Genomic DNA, 11,898 nt, shown 5'->3' with positions numbered 1-11,898 from the left:
TCACAGCTGCCTTTGTGATGTTATGCAGCCTCGCTGTGATGTCACAGCCTGCTCTGTGATTTCACAGTCAGCTCTGTGATGTCACAACCCACTCTGTATTGTCTCAGCCTTCTCTGTGACATCACACAGCTGCTCTGTGATGTCACAGATCCCTTTTCTATGATGGCAGAATCTTCTCTGTGACCTCACAGCCCGTTCTGTGATGTCACCCTGCCAGCCTGTAATGTCACAGCCAACTTTGTGACATCACAACCTCCTCTGTGATGTCACAGCCTGCTCTGTGATGGCAGAACTCACTTAGCATGTCACACAGCACCTCTGTGGGCTCACAGACCCACCCTGTGATGTCACAACACCTTCAGTGATGGAACACAGCCACCCTATAATGTCACAGCACACTCTTTGACCTCACAGCTTGCTCTGCTCTGTGATGTCATACAGGCATGCTCTGATGTCACAGCCTGCTCTGTGATGTCACATAATAAACCAGGGATGTCACAGCCAACTATATGATGTCACAACCTGGTCTGTGATGTCACACAATCACAGAATTGCTGGGTTGGAAGAGACCTTTAAGGTCATCAAGTCCAACCCATGTGCTAACACCACCTCAGCTAAACCATGGCACTGAGTGCCACATCCAGTCTTTTTTTAAACACATCCCAGGAGGGTGACTCCACCACCTCCCTGGACAGACAATTCCAGGAATTTATCACCCTTTCCATAAAAAAAATTTTCCTAATATAAAACCTAAATTTCCCTTGGTGCAGCTTAAGACACTGTCCTCTGGTCCTGTCAGTTGCTGTGAGGAGAGAGACCGACCCCCACCTGACTGCAACCACCTTTCAGGGAGTGTGGAGAGTGATAAGGTCAACTCTGAGTCTTCTCCAAGATAAACAACTCCAGCTCCCTCAGTCATTCCTCACAGGACTTGTGTTCCAGACCCCTTGTAACAGATAAGAGAAGTCTCTTTGTTCATCATTAAACAGGAACTCAGGCAAAGGAAGAGGTTTTTTGTGAATAACAGGAAACCCGAGGATATGCTGACTCCTTAAGTTGATGGTACAACTAGGGTCGGGAGGTGTGTAACCATCTATGGAAAGATTGTTACAGGGTCATAAACCCCCAGCGAGGAAGAGGAGGAGAGCCTTCATCCAGACGACCACCAGAGAGCAGGCGGCGACCCCCTAGCAACTGGAGGCGCACGCACAGAGTACTCCCGGAAAAGCCACAAACGCGGAAGAAGGGGGAGAATAAAAGACCGTGGGAAAAGGGAAGCGGTGTGAGCCTTGGCGGAGCACTGACTCCCCGGCTGCACCCAGCGCTGTTTGCTTGTCACTGCTTGCTGTAATCAATAAAATTCTTTTTATCAATCCCTAAAGGATCACACAAATTATTTACTTTAACTTATAACACCCGTTCCCTGCTCTTGCTGCTGCCCCATCTTCAAAGCCTCTCCCTCGGTCTCTTCCTCCCGTGCAGAGCAGCTCTCCTGGACAGGGACGGCAGATGGCACAGCTGGGAAGTAAAGGGAGCACTGAGTCAGTATGGAGACGTTTTCCTTGGCAGCAGCTGCACTTCCATCAGGGAAGGGAAGATCTCAGAGCCTCCCCAGGAGGGTTAGAAAGAAAAAGCAGCCGAGCGGGCCAGGCTGTGGTGAGCGCAGCCGCGGCGGGACTGTCCCGCAGCCCCGGCAGCCCGGCACAGCCGGCACAGCACCCGGGCCCTGCCGGCACAGCTGCCTTGCCCAAGGACAGCCCCTGTGCCGGCCGGGGCAGCTGCGCTGAGCAGCCCCAGCACGGGCAGGGCCCGCTGCTGCCCCGCCGGGCAGTGCCCACGGCCACAGCCCACGCCACCCTCAGCCCCACCCTGCCTCCCCGGCCCTGTGGCCTCACCCGGGCTCTCTCCAGTGTGCCAGCAGCAGGTCCCCGTTCCCTGCTCTTGCTGCTGGCCTTCAGCTTCTCCCTGCTGGCTCCCGTCAGTCTCCGGCTGTCCTCAAGGTCTCCACTGCAGCTGTGGCAAAAGCGGAGGCTCCGCAACTGGTTCCAAGGCCTGGCAGAGCTGCAGTCCCGGAGCCCTCTGTGCTCCCTGCCGGCCCCCTCTATCCCCTCAGCCCCGCCATGCTCTCGGCAAACCCCAGCCCCCTTCAGTTTCTTCAGCCCCTCACAGTCCTCTCAGCCCCTCAGTCCCTTCTGACCCATCCCGTCCCCCTAGACCCGCCACCCCTCGGCCTGTGCCACTTCCCTGTCACCTCAGTGCCACCATCGCCCTCGGCTGCCCCACAGCCCTCAGCCCCAGCAGCACCTCAGGGTCACCGTCCCTTCAGCGTCACCGCCCCCTCAGCCCCCTCAGTCTCACCGTCCTTCAGCAGCTCCTCAGGGGACAGTGCCTGGGGCCACCGGCAGCTCCCACCGCTCCAGGGACACCCGGGGCTGGAACTGCTGCTCCGCCCGGCCCGGCCGCCAGCTCGGACCCAGCACAGGGAGAGGGGACAGAGGGAGCACGGGGGAAAAGCAAGAGGTGAGGGAGGAAGCAGAGCAGGGGAAGAGGTTAAAAAGAGGCCTACACCTATACAGATATCAATCTATGTAACTAAACCCCCATATATCAATATAAATATGCCTATCTACAAATATAACTATAGATATGTAAATGTAACTATACACATGTATAAAGGCAACTATGGACATCTACAACTATAACTGCACATCTAAAAATATAAATATATACACCTAAAACTAAAAATAAATTAACTAGACAAATCTCTGTTGATATAGATAGATAAATATAACTACATAAATCTATAAATACAACTACATATAGCAATAAACATAACCATACACATCTATAAATATAACTAGAGACAGAGGAATTCTACCTGCCCAATGGTCACAGGCTCTCCCTCTGTCTCTTCCTGGCACACAGGGCAGCCCTACTGTACACGTTGATCACGCGGGATCTGGGAAGCAAAGGGAACACTGAGACAATCCTGGCCCTTGTGCAAGCGCCCCTTGAGCACCAATTGTCCTTCTATCAGGGACATTAAAAGATGGCCTGAAAGGCAGACTCTCACTTGGCAATTTGAAGCCTGCTCTATAAAGAACAGGGATCCTTCCAAGTTTTCAAGACGGAACTGTGTAAAGTATTTAAGTATTCTAATAAAGTCTCAGCACCCACAATGCAAATGGCACCCACGAGAGCTTGAAACACAGACAGTCCCAGTGACAGAGAGACCACAGTCCTCACTGAAATGGCTGAAGGCTGCTGGGGGCTGAGGTATGAACCAGACTGGGACACCCAGCTTGGTGGCACAACTCCCACAAGGTCAGGTTTATTCCCTGCTCTCTTGCCACAGCAGAGGACTCAGTGTCCAAGCCTCTGGCGAAGCGTGGAGGGCAGAGCTCAGGCAGGTTGTGCATGTGCCTTTGAACTAAAGGCACCAGGAAGCACCAACCCTGCAGACAAGAGCTCAACTCTTCTCGTCTCCCTTCCTGCCAGAGGCAGGCTCAGAGCAGCCGTCTCACACCTCTCTAAACCAACGGGGGCTCTGTCCTTACCAGGCTCCTCGGGCTCTGGGGAACTGTTCTCGCAGCTCTCGGTGCCAGATGAAGTTTCCTCTGCTGCAGCCCGGTTAACAGGCTCCCCTCCTGAAGACTCAGGGGCAACATTCATATTGCCCTTGAAAGAACAATAGAAAAAAAGAAAACTAAAGATCATTCAGTATTTTGCTGGAATCGCATCAAGGATACAGTTGCTCTCCTTCTCCATGTAACAGCGTTCCAAAGCTTTCAGCCCAGCCTCTTCCATTCCCCTCCAATGGGTTACCTGAGCAGAGGGAGACCTTTCAGGCAGGGATCTCCTGATCTCCCGGATCATTTGCTCGACGGCAAAGCCAAGATCCACTGGTGGCAACTGCTCTTCACCAGGTGCATTCCAGGCTGAGCCGGAGGCCGTCGATGCTGCACAACCTGCACTGCCAGGTGGAGCGCTGGGGGCTGAAGTGCCCGAGGTGGCTGCAAGAATCCAGAGACATTGGTCACACTCCACAATGTGGCTCTGGGACACAGATCTCTGTTGCTGCCTTGGATCAACCATCACAGGAAGCAGGCAGGAAAACCAGGCAGAGAATCTTTTGGCTCTCGAGGTGCCCCTTCTAAATAAGCTTGAGAATTTTGGGCCGAGAATGACAGAACCTTGTGGAGAAATACTTCAAACAGTCACTTTTCAGGACCTTTTGGGGAAAAGCAAGGCTACAACTCTTTTCCTACCTCGCGGTTCGTGGGCTGGGGGCTGCTGCTCCCTGTGGAGCTGCTGGAAGCTGCAGGGCTGGATCCTGAGCACCTCCCGGTCGATCGGAGGCAGCCGCCCCCCGTAGAGCTGCTGGAAGCGGCTGCGAGGCCCCTCCCGCCCGAGCGGCAGCAGCGGCTCCCCGTAGAAACCGAAGAAGCCGCAGGGCGGGATCCGCAGCAGCTCCCGCTTGGCGGGCGGCGGCCGCTCCCCATAGAGCTCCTGGAAGCGGCTCGGCCCCTCCCGCCGGGCCGGCACCGGCCGGTCCCTGTGCAGCAGGTGGAAGCCGCAGGGCGGGCGCCGAGCGAGCAGCGGCCGCTGCCCGGGGGGGCGGCTGGAAGCGGCCAGGCCGGGGGGCTGCGCAGCTCCCGCCCGTCCGGCAGCGTCCGCTCCCTGTGCAGCAGCAGGAGGCCGCTGGGCGGGCGCCCGGGCGGCAGCGGCGGCCGCTCCCTGGAGAGCGGCTTGAAGCGGCTGCGCCCGTCCCGCCCGTGCGGCAGCGGCCGCGCCCCGGGGAGCTGCTGGGAGCCGCGGGGCGGGCGCCTGCGGCCCTCCCGCCCCGCCGCCGGCCGCTGCCTGTTGGCCGCGCTCCGGCGCCTGATGCGGAGCAGGAGGTCGGGGCGGGTCGCGGCGAAAGCGGGGGTTGCTGTAGTGGAGCCAAGCCCCGGCATCGCCCGGCGCAGCTGAGCCAACCCGGCCCGGCACCCTGCGGAAGCCGTAGCGGTAGAGCTGGCGCACGAAGCTGCGGAACTGCGTGGCCCTGAAGGTGTGCGGGGCCGGGCCCTGGGCGTCGCCCGGGCTGAGCAGCTCCCGCTCGAAGAGGGAGCGGTCGATGAGCAGCCCCCGGGCCCGGCTGTCCCAGCGCACGGAGCGGACGCGGGGGCTGTTCGCCAGGCGCCACAGCTTGGCGGGGAAGGCGCTGGCTCTGAGCCCGGCGGGCAGCGGCAGCTCCGCCATGGCGCCGCTCGCCGGCTGTCGCCACAACGGCCCCGGCGCAACGGCCGCGTGGGGATACCATAGGGACAGAGCCAACGCGGGGATTTGGAGCCTGGGGGTGCTGGCACCAAAGTCCTGCTCTTGAGAGGGGTGCAGGGACACAGGGCCTGTCAGAGGACAATGAGAGACAGGGGACATGAGGCCATAATGGGCCAAGCAAGATCCTGCCCAGCGTGGCAGCAAAGACATTTCCTCCCCGTGGCCTTGGCACTCCAGGGCACCCCAAAAAGGGCCGAGGAGTCCTGCGTGTAACCAGGAGGGATGACTGACATCACTGTGGGTCCCAGCATTCCCCAGTCCCTTGCTGGCCATTCAGTGCACACTGGGGCCGCTGGGCATGTGTGGAACATGGGGATGGGGTGCACAAAATTAAAGGGGGATCCCGAAGTGGAAGGAGTGGAAGCCAAAATCGCGGGGTGGAGACCCCCAGAACGGAGGTGTGAAATCCCAAAATGGAGGGAGGAACCCACAAAATTGGGGCAACACCCCAAAAACCCACATGAAGCTGTTCTCTCCCTCCATTGTTTACCAACAAGAGTTCCATCTACCAACTCTAATTTCAGCAAAGAATTCCAAGTGTTTTAGCTGAAACTCATTCTGAGCAAACTTTGTAGAAGTGATCACAGAATCACAGAATGTTCTGTGTTGGAAGGGATCCACCGAGTCCAATTCTGAAGGGAATGGCTTGCTGGCAGGGTCAGCACCAAAGACACCCACCCCAGCTTAAGGAAGAAGTGTCATTGACTGTAGGGCAAAGCAGTACAGAAGTACAAAAGGATAAGCTAAGCAATGCACCTGATTATTGCTAGAAAAGATTGCCTGTAGGGATTCAGAAAGATACATCACCAGTTACCCGCATACTTGACCGTTGTCCCGACACACACGTCAGCTGGGGATGCCCTGTCACACCAAGGGATTGGAGAAGCACTCCCAGTAACTGGGAATTCCTATGTGGTTCGCCCACCCTCAGGCGAAGCCGCCAACTTTGCACCAAGTGAGAGGGCCCAGATTTTATACTGTTGAATAAACAAGCTACCACAACTTCTAGTGCGGGAACACCTGGTTTCATCCTCCTCTTGGCCAGGGCTCAGGGAGGAACTAAGGGAGTTTGCTTTGAGCCTACACCTTCAAACAAAGCCAGATAAGAGATGTGATAAATGAATATGATTTGTGCCAATAATTTTAACTATATCGATATTTTAGAAAATATTTGTTAAAAAGTAATAGGGGAAAGTGATATGTAATTAGCATCACAAAACAGCTGTTCGCAGATGTTCATAAGATCCAGGGTGGAGTATTGAGATATTTTAGCACAAACGGCCTTGGGAAGAACAAAGCTGGGAAAAACTCCAAGAGTGGAATTGACATTGAGACAAATGAAAGTCCAGGCAACTTCTTCTTAGGCAAGATTGGCCTTGAAGACAGTTAAGCTCCCCATATGGCCCTGGACTCAAGGCTGGTGCCCCACAGGACATGGGTGCCACCCACGGTGGGGCACAAGGGGAAGGCTGAGGAAGCAGAGCGCAGAGACTCTGTGGGGGAAATAACAACAATTTATTATTTATTGTTCTAAAAAGAAGGAGTTGAAGAGCCTTGCCAGTTCTGCTGGCAGGGGGGCTTCTTGCAGGGGTGGAGAGAGGTTGAGGCCTTTCTCTTTAGGGACCGCCGAGGCCACCCAGGCAAGCAGTGCCTGCCTTGGGTGGGACCAGAGGGTCTGAGGCTGGTGCTCTGGACAGATGGATCAGAGGGACCTGCCTCATCCTGGGGCTGGTCCTGCTCTGGGGACACCGGCACAACTGGGGGATGGCTTTGACCCCTGCTGGGGGTGGCCTCCGTTGTGGCAGCTCCCTCTTCTTCCTCTGTGGGCACTTGAGGGCTGCTGGGTAGAGTCCAAGAGCTGGATCTGGGGCTGTTAGGGCTGGAGGAGTTGGGGTTGTTTGGGCTGGAGAAGCTGGGGGAACTGTGGCTGTTGGGTCTGGAGAGGCTGGGGGAGCTGGAGAAGATGGAACTGGAGCTGCTGGAGCAGCTGCTGGCTGCTGGGCTGTCATCCTCATCTGCGGCAGCGTGGGAGTGCAGCAGACTCTGGGCCCCTGAGCTGCAGTGTCTCACAGTGATGTCAATGGTGCCCTGGACCAGTGGCACTGTGTGTTCCTCCAGGAAGCCCTGCAGACTCTGGATCATGTCCTCCTGGTCTGGCCCACACACACACAGAACATACAGGATGGCACTCTGTGCTCCTTGCCATCCACCACTGCTCCCTTTGGATGGCCTCCATCCTCTGGTTCAGCCAAGTCCGCACAGGGTCCAGAAGTTCCTGTCGTCGACGGAAAAGTCCTGCCCAGACCTTGGGCAGGACACCGCTGACAGCTCTGGCTGGTGTCTCCTGAGGAGAAGAGGGATGGGCCGGCACAGGGCCATGGGGGCTGATCTCATCCTGGCCGCCGGGAGCTCGCTCTCATGAGCTCGTGGCTGCTGGCAGCTGCTCAGGGGCTGTGATGACAATCTCTAGAGAGTCACCGGCATCATCAGAAAACCCGACAGTCTCTGTTGCTCCTCTGCACAGTGGGCATGATGGATTTGTCTGTGCCCACCGCAGGATGCAGCCCCGGCAGAACTGGTGGCCACAGGGCAGAGTAGAAGCCACGTCATCCCTGGTGTCCTGGCAGATGGCACAGTTGCCATCTGTCTCTGTGGCCATATTTGGCTGCTGCAGCATGTTGGGGAGGGCTGAGGATCAGGAGCTGCTCTCTGTTGCCGCTGTCACTCCCTGCAGGAGAGGGGAGGAAGGAGAAGGACACCCTCCCACCTCCCTAAAGCCCTGTCACCTGCCCACGTCTGACCAGGGGACGTTTCCTGTCAGTGCTGCAGGTACGCTCTGCCCCGGCCAGGCCGGGCTGGGGAAACCCTGCTGGTTGCTCTGGGACTGGCACTGGGACCTGCCAAGAACAGGCACCACTCAGCACCAGAGAAACCTGGCTTGACCCTCCACACCTCGCAGTCAGGCTCGGTAGAGTTCAGGCCAGAGCCAGACTGGCACCGGCTCTGCCCACATCTGTATTTAAGCAGCGAGGGGGGACATGTCACAATCCTGCGCTCGGTGATGTCACCCTCCATCAGGAGGCCATGTCCACGCCAGTGCATGTTGATAGGAGAAAGAAGAAAACTTCTGCACTTCCATATTGCTCTGCCTTGGCCACCTGTGTCATGTGTCCATGGCCGTGTCTCATCCCTGCTCCTGACACCTTGCCAAGGTTTTCTGTGAGGAGCGGAGTGGTGGGAGCTGTCAGCATGAACGGCCTGTGGCTGGATGATGTCTCCTCCTGTCACTGCCTTTCTGTGGCAGTGCTGGGATTTGGAGAACCTGGGTGCTGGTGGCCAGCCCGGGGTGAGAGTGTCCCCCTCCGTGGGACAGGGTTGTGTCCCTGCTTCAGGGAGAAACAGGAAGGAATGTTTTGCTCCAGCCCCATCCAATCCCGCTGGCACTTGCCCGCAGTGCCGGGTCCCTCTCCACTTCCCAAGTTTCTGTGTTTCTGGAGTTCAGTGCCTTTGTGCTCCTTTCCAGAGCCTCAGAAAGGACCTGGAGTTGCTGTCCCAGCAGAGTGGGGTACAAAGGCCAGAGGAACCCTGTCGTGACTCTGGAGAGCCCAGGACCCATCACCGCGTGGGCCATGCTGTGCCATCATCCCTTCCTGCCTCTGGCTGTTGTCATCCCTGAGAGTCATCAGCCCAAGCAGTTCTTTCTTCACTTGGAACTAACTGCTCCTGGTTTGAGGCTTGGCTGCTGTGAGGCAAGGATGCTGTGTGCAACCACCATGTGGCTCTGCCTCAGGGTGCAGAGAGCTCTCTTCAAACCTGTGCAGATGGAGGATGTCCATTGCCATACTTTGGTGCCTAACAATACACATGGAAAAAGACGGAAGTTTGTTCATCAGGACTTCTTTGTGTTGTTATGGGGAGGGTGTTTCTCCTTGCTTGAGAAAGTGCCTCCTAAAATATGCAGTTATATTCCATTTCATTTGGAATTGGACTTTTAACCGTCTAAATGTGCAGGCAGCAGCTGGAATTTCAGAGTACCAAAATATTCCCTTTTTCCTGGGGTAACTAATGCACCCCAGGAGGTGCATTTCATGCTTTAAGAGGACTCTTGGCCAAGGTGCTGGTTTGATCTTGAGTTCCTTGAGCATCTGTGGCCCAGAATATCCTCCCATTAACTTGCTGCCATGATCCCATTTCATTTCTTTTTCTCTCCTATCCCGTGGGCCCTGAAATGATGAAATGACAGAAAGGGTGGGGATGGAAGGGACCTTTAGAGATCATCTAGTCCAAGCCCCCCGCTATGCTCGGGGCCACTCTTCACTAGACCTCGCTCCTCAGACCCTCATCCAACCTGACCCTCAACACTCCCAATGAGGGGACATCCACAACAACCATGGGCATCCTGTTCCTGGCTTTCCCTCGAGCAGAGGGGCAGAACTCCCTCCCTTGACCTGGTGGACAACCCTCTTTAGACACAGCCACAGAGGGCTTTCAGGGCTGCAAGCACACAGCTCATAGCCAATGTTTCCTTCTCAAGGATCTCCCAGTCCTTCCCCACAGGGCTGCTCTCAATCCATGCATCACCCCTGCTGTTCTGCTAAGTTCTGGAATATGCCTTTCTAAAGAGGAGGCATTTCACACACTGGGAAAAAAAGTTGTAGGTCTAAGGAAAGGAGGCTGAGCCAAGGGGTGGCATTGAAATACAGGTGAGGTAGACATTCCTCTTTGATGAGATGAATGGTTTGCAGGTTTGGGGTGCAAAATGTAATATTTGGGGAAGGAGAAAAAGGCACAGAAATTCAGGCTTTCAGCAGCTGAGAGGTGGCAGTATTAGAACACGCAGCAGCTGGTGAAAGCCATCTCTCTCCTTCAGGTTCCTGCTGTGTGGGAAGGTGCTGGGAGTTGTGGTGGCTGCACTCACGCTTTGCTGGGAGGATGATCTGTACCAGGGAAGAGCAGAAAGCTGCCATGGTGAGCAGAACATGCGCAGAGCATTACAGTTCAGAGAATGATACTGCCCCTGAAGTGCAAAAAGCTTGAAAGCATCTCATTCTGTGCAGCACTGGTATACAAATTTTCTCTTCTAGAACATGCCCCTTTTCGTATTCTGCAAATGAATTATCTGTTTTTATTGAATACATGGGGTTTTTTCTTAAGGTTTTTGGGAGAACTCTCAAGTTTATTTTTATTTGCAATTTGCATCCAGCATTTATACAGGTTTTTTAAATTGTTCTTTTGTAAATACTTGGGGAACAAATTCCCAACCATTTTTTATTCCTTTGGGATATTGTGATTAGTATTCTTGGAAAGAAAACTTGCTGAACAAGTGTGATAACACAGGGAGCGGGAAAACAGAGATTAAAAGGAATGAAGATTTTAAAATTGCGCCGTGCAGAAGAGACCCACAGACAACCACTGTAAACACAGCTGAGAGATACAGCTTTGAGTAGAGTGGAACACATTCACTGAAGATCTCTGGTGCACAGGAGTGCAAAGACTGAGGAGAAAAGGAGAAAGTCATTCAGTCATTTAGACTCCTGGAAGCATTGTCTAGAGATCTAAAAAGCTATTACATTACAAACCTAAAACATCCCCAAATGGATTGATAAGTGTGATGTGCACATCTCTGCTGTTTTCAGAGTCAATGAAACTGACAATTAGGAATGGGAACCCAGATGTTTATCTCCATTACTCTAACAACACCTTAACAAGGCACTTTAGGAGCTGAGCACTAACATTCTCACCCTGCTGTATTTCCTTTACATTTGAATACAGGCTGGTAGAAGAAGAGATATGGCTCTAATTTCTCCCCAAGTTAGCTGTTGCACTTTCAGGTTAGGAGTACGTGTAAAATTCAGCTAATCACTCTCTCTATTCATGAATATTCCACTACTGAACTGACATACAGAAACATCCTTTTTCTCTTTGTACCTTCCTAAGTGGTGCCCTAATTAACAGGAGATTTGTGTAACTCACACAGGGAATCACCAAAATTGCTGAAATTGACTCTCAATTTCATTAAAAAGGCTTCTGAGAAAAGGCTCGACAGGATCACTAAACAAAGTGAAACTTGGAAGAGAAACATGCATTTTAGCACTGATCAAGAGAAAATAAGAATAAATCCTGTGAAAATTCCAAGCAGAAGAAAAGGAGAAAGACAGGAAGCACAGGGAGAAAAAGGCAGGGCATAGGGAGGTGGGTGGGTGTCCTTCTCCTTCCTCCCCTCTCCTGCAGGGTATGACACCGGCAACAGAGAGCAGCTCCTGATCCTCAGCCCTCCCCAATGTGCTGCAGCAGCCAAATATGGCCACAGAGACAGATGGCAACTGTGCCATCTGCCAGGACACCAGGGATGACGTGGCTTCTACTCTGCCCTGTGGCCACCAGTTCTGCCGGGGCTGCATCCTGCGGTGGGCACAGACAAATCCATCATGCCCACTGTGCAGAGGAGCAATAGAGACTGTCAGGTTTTCTGATGATGCCGGTGACTCTCTAGAGATTGTCATCACAGCCCCTGAGCAGCTGCCAGCAGCCACGAGCTCATGAGAGCGAGCTCCCGGCGGCCAGGATGAGATCAGCCCC

General features: G+C 54.4%; 1 long non-coding RNA gene across 1 annotated transcript; it reads right to left on the bottom strand.

Annotated features, from left to right (window-relative positions):
• Nucleotides 1-1,434: 1,434 nt before the first annotated feature.
• LOC137466644 (uncharacterized) lies at nt 1,435-2,559 on the bottom strand. The gene is made up of 3 exons (XR_010995252.1): nt 2,359-2,559; nt 1,896-2,013; nt 1,435-1,518 (listed from the first exon to the last, which is right to left on the bottom strand). It is a non-coding gene; the product is annotated as an uncharacterized lncRNA (long non-coding RNA).
• Between the last annotated feature and the right edge of the window lie 9,339 nt (nt 2,560-11,898).

The sequence above is a fragment of the Anomalospiza imberbis genome, unplaced genomic scaffold (genome assembly GCF_031753505.1).
Source record: "Anomalospiza imberbis isolate Cuckoo-Finch-1a 21T00152 unplaced genomic scaffold, ASM3175350v1 scaffold_355, whole genome shotgun sequence".
NCBI lineage: Eukaryota > Metazoa > Chordata > Aves > Passeriformes > Viduidae > Anomalospiza > Anomalospiza imberbis.
This window is presented reverse-complemented; position numbering and strand designations above follow the sequence as displayed.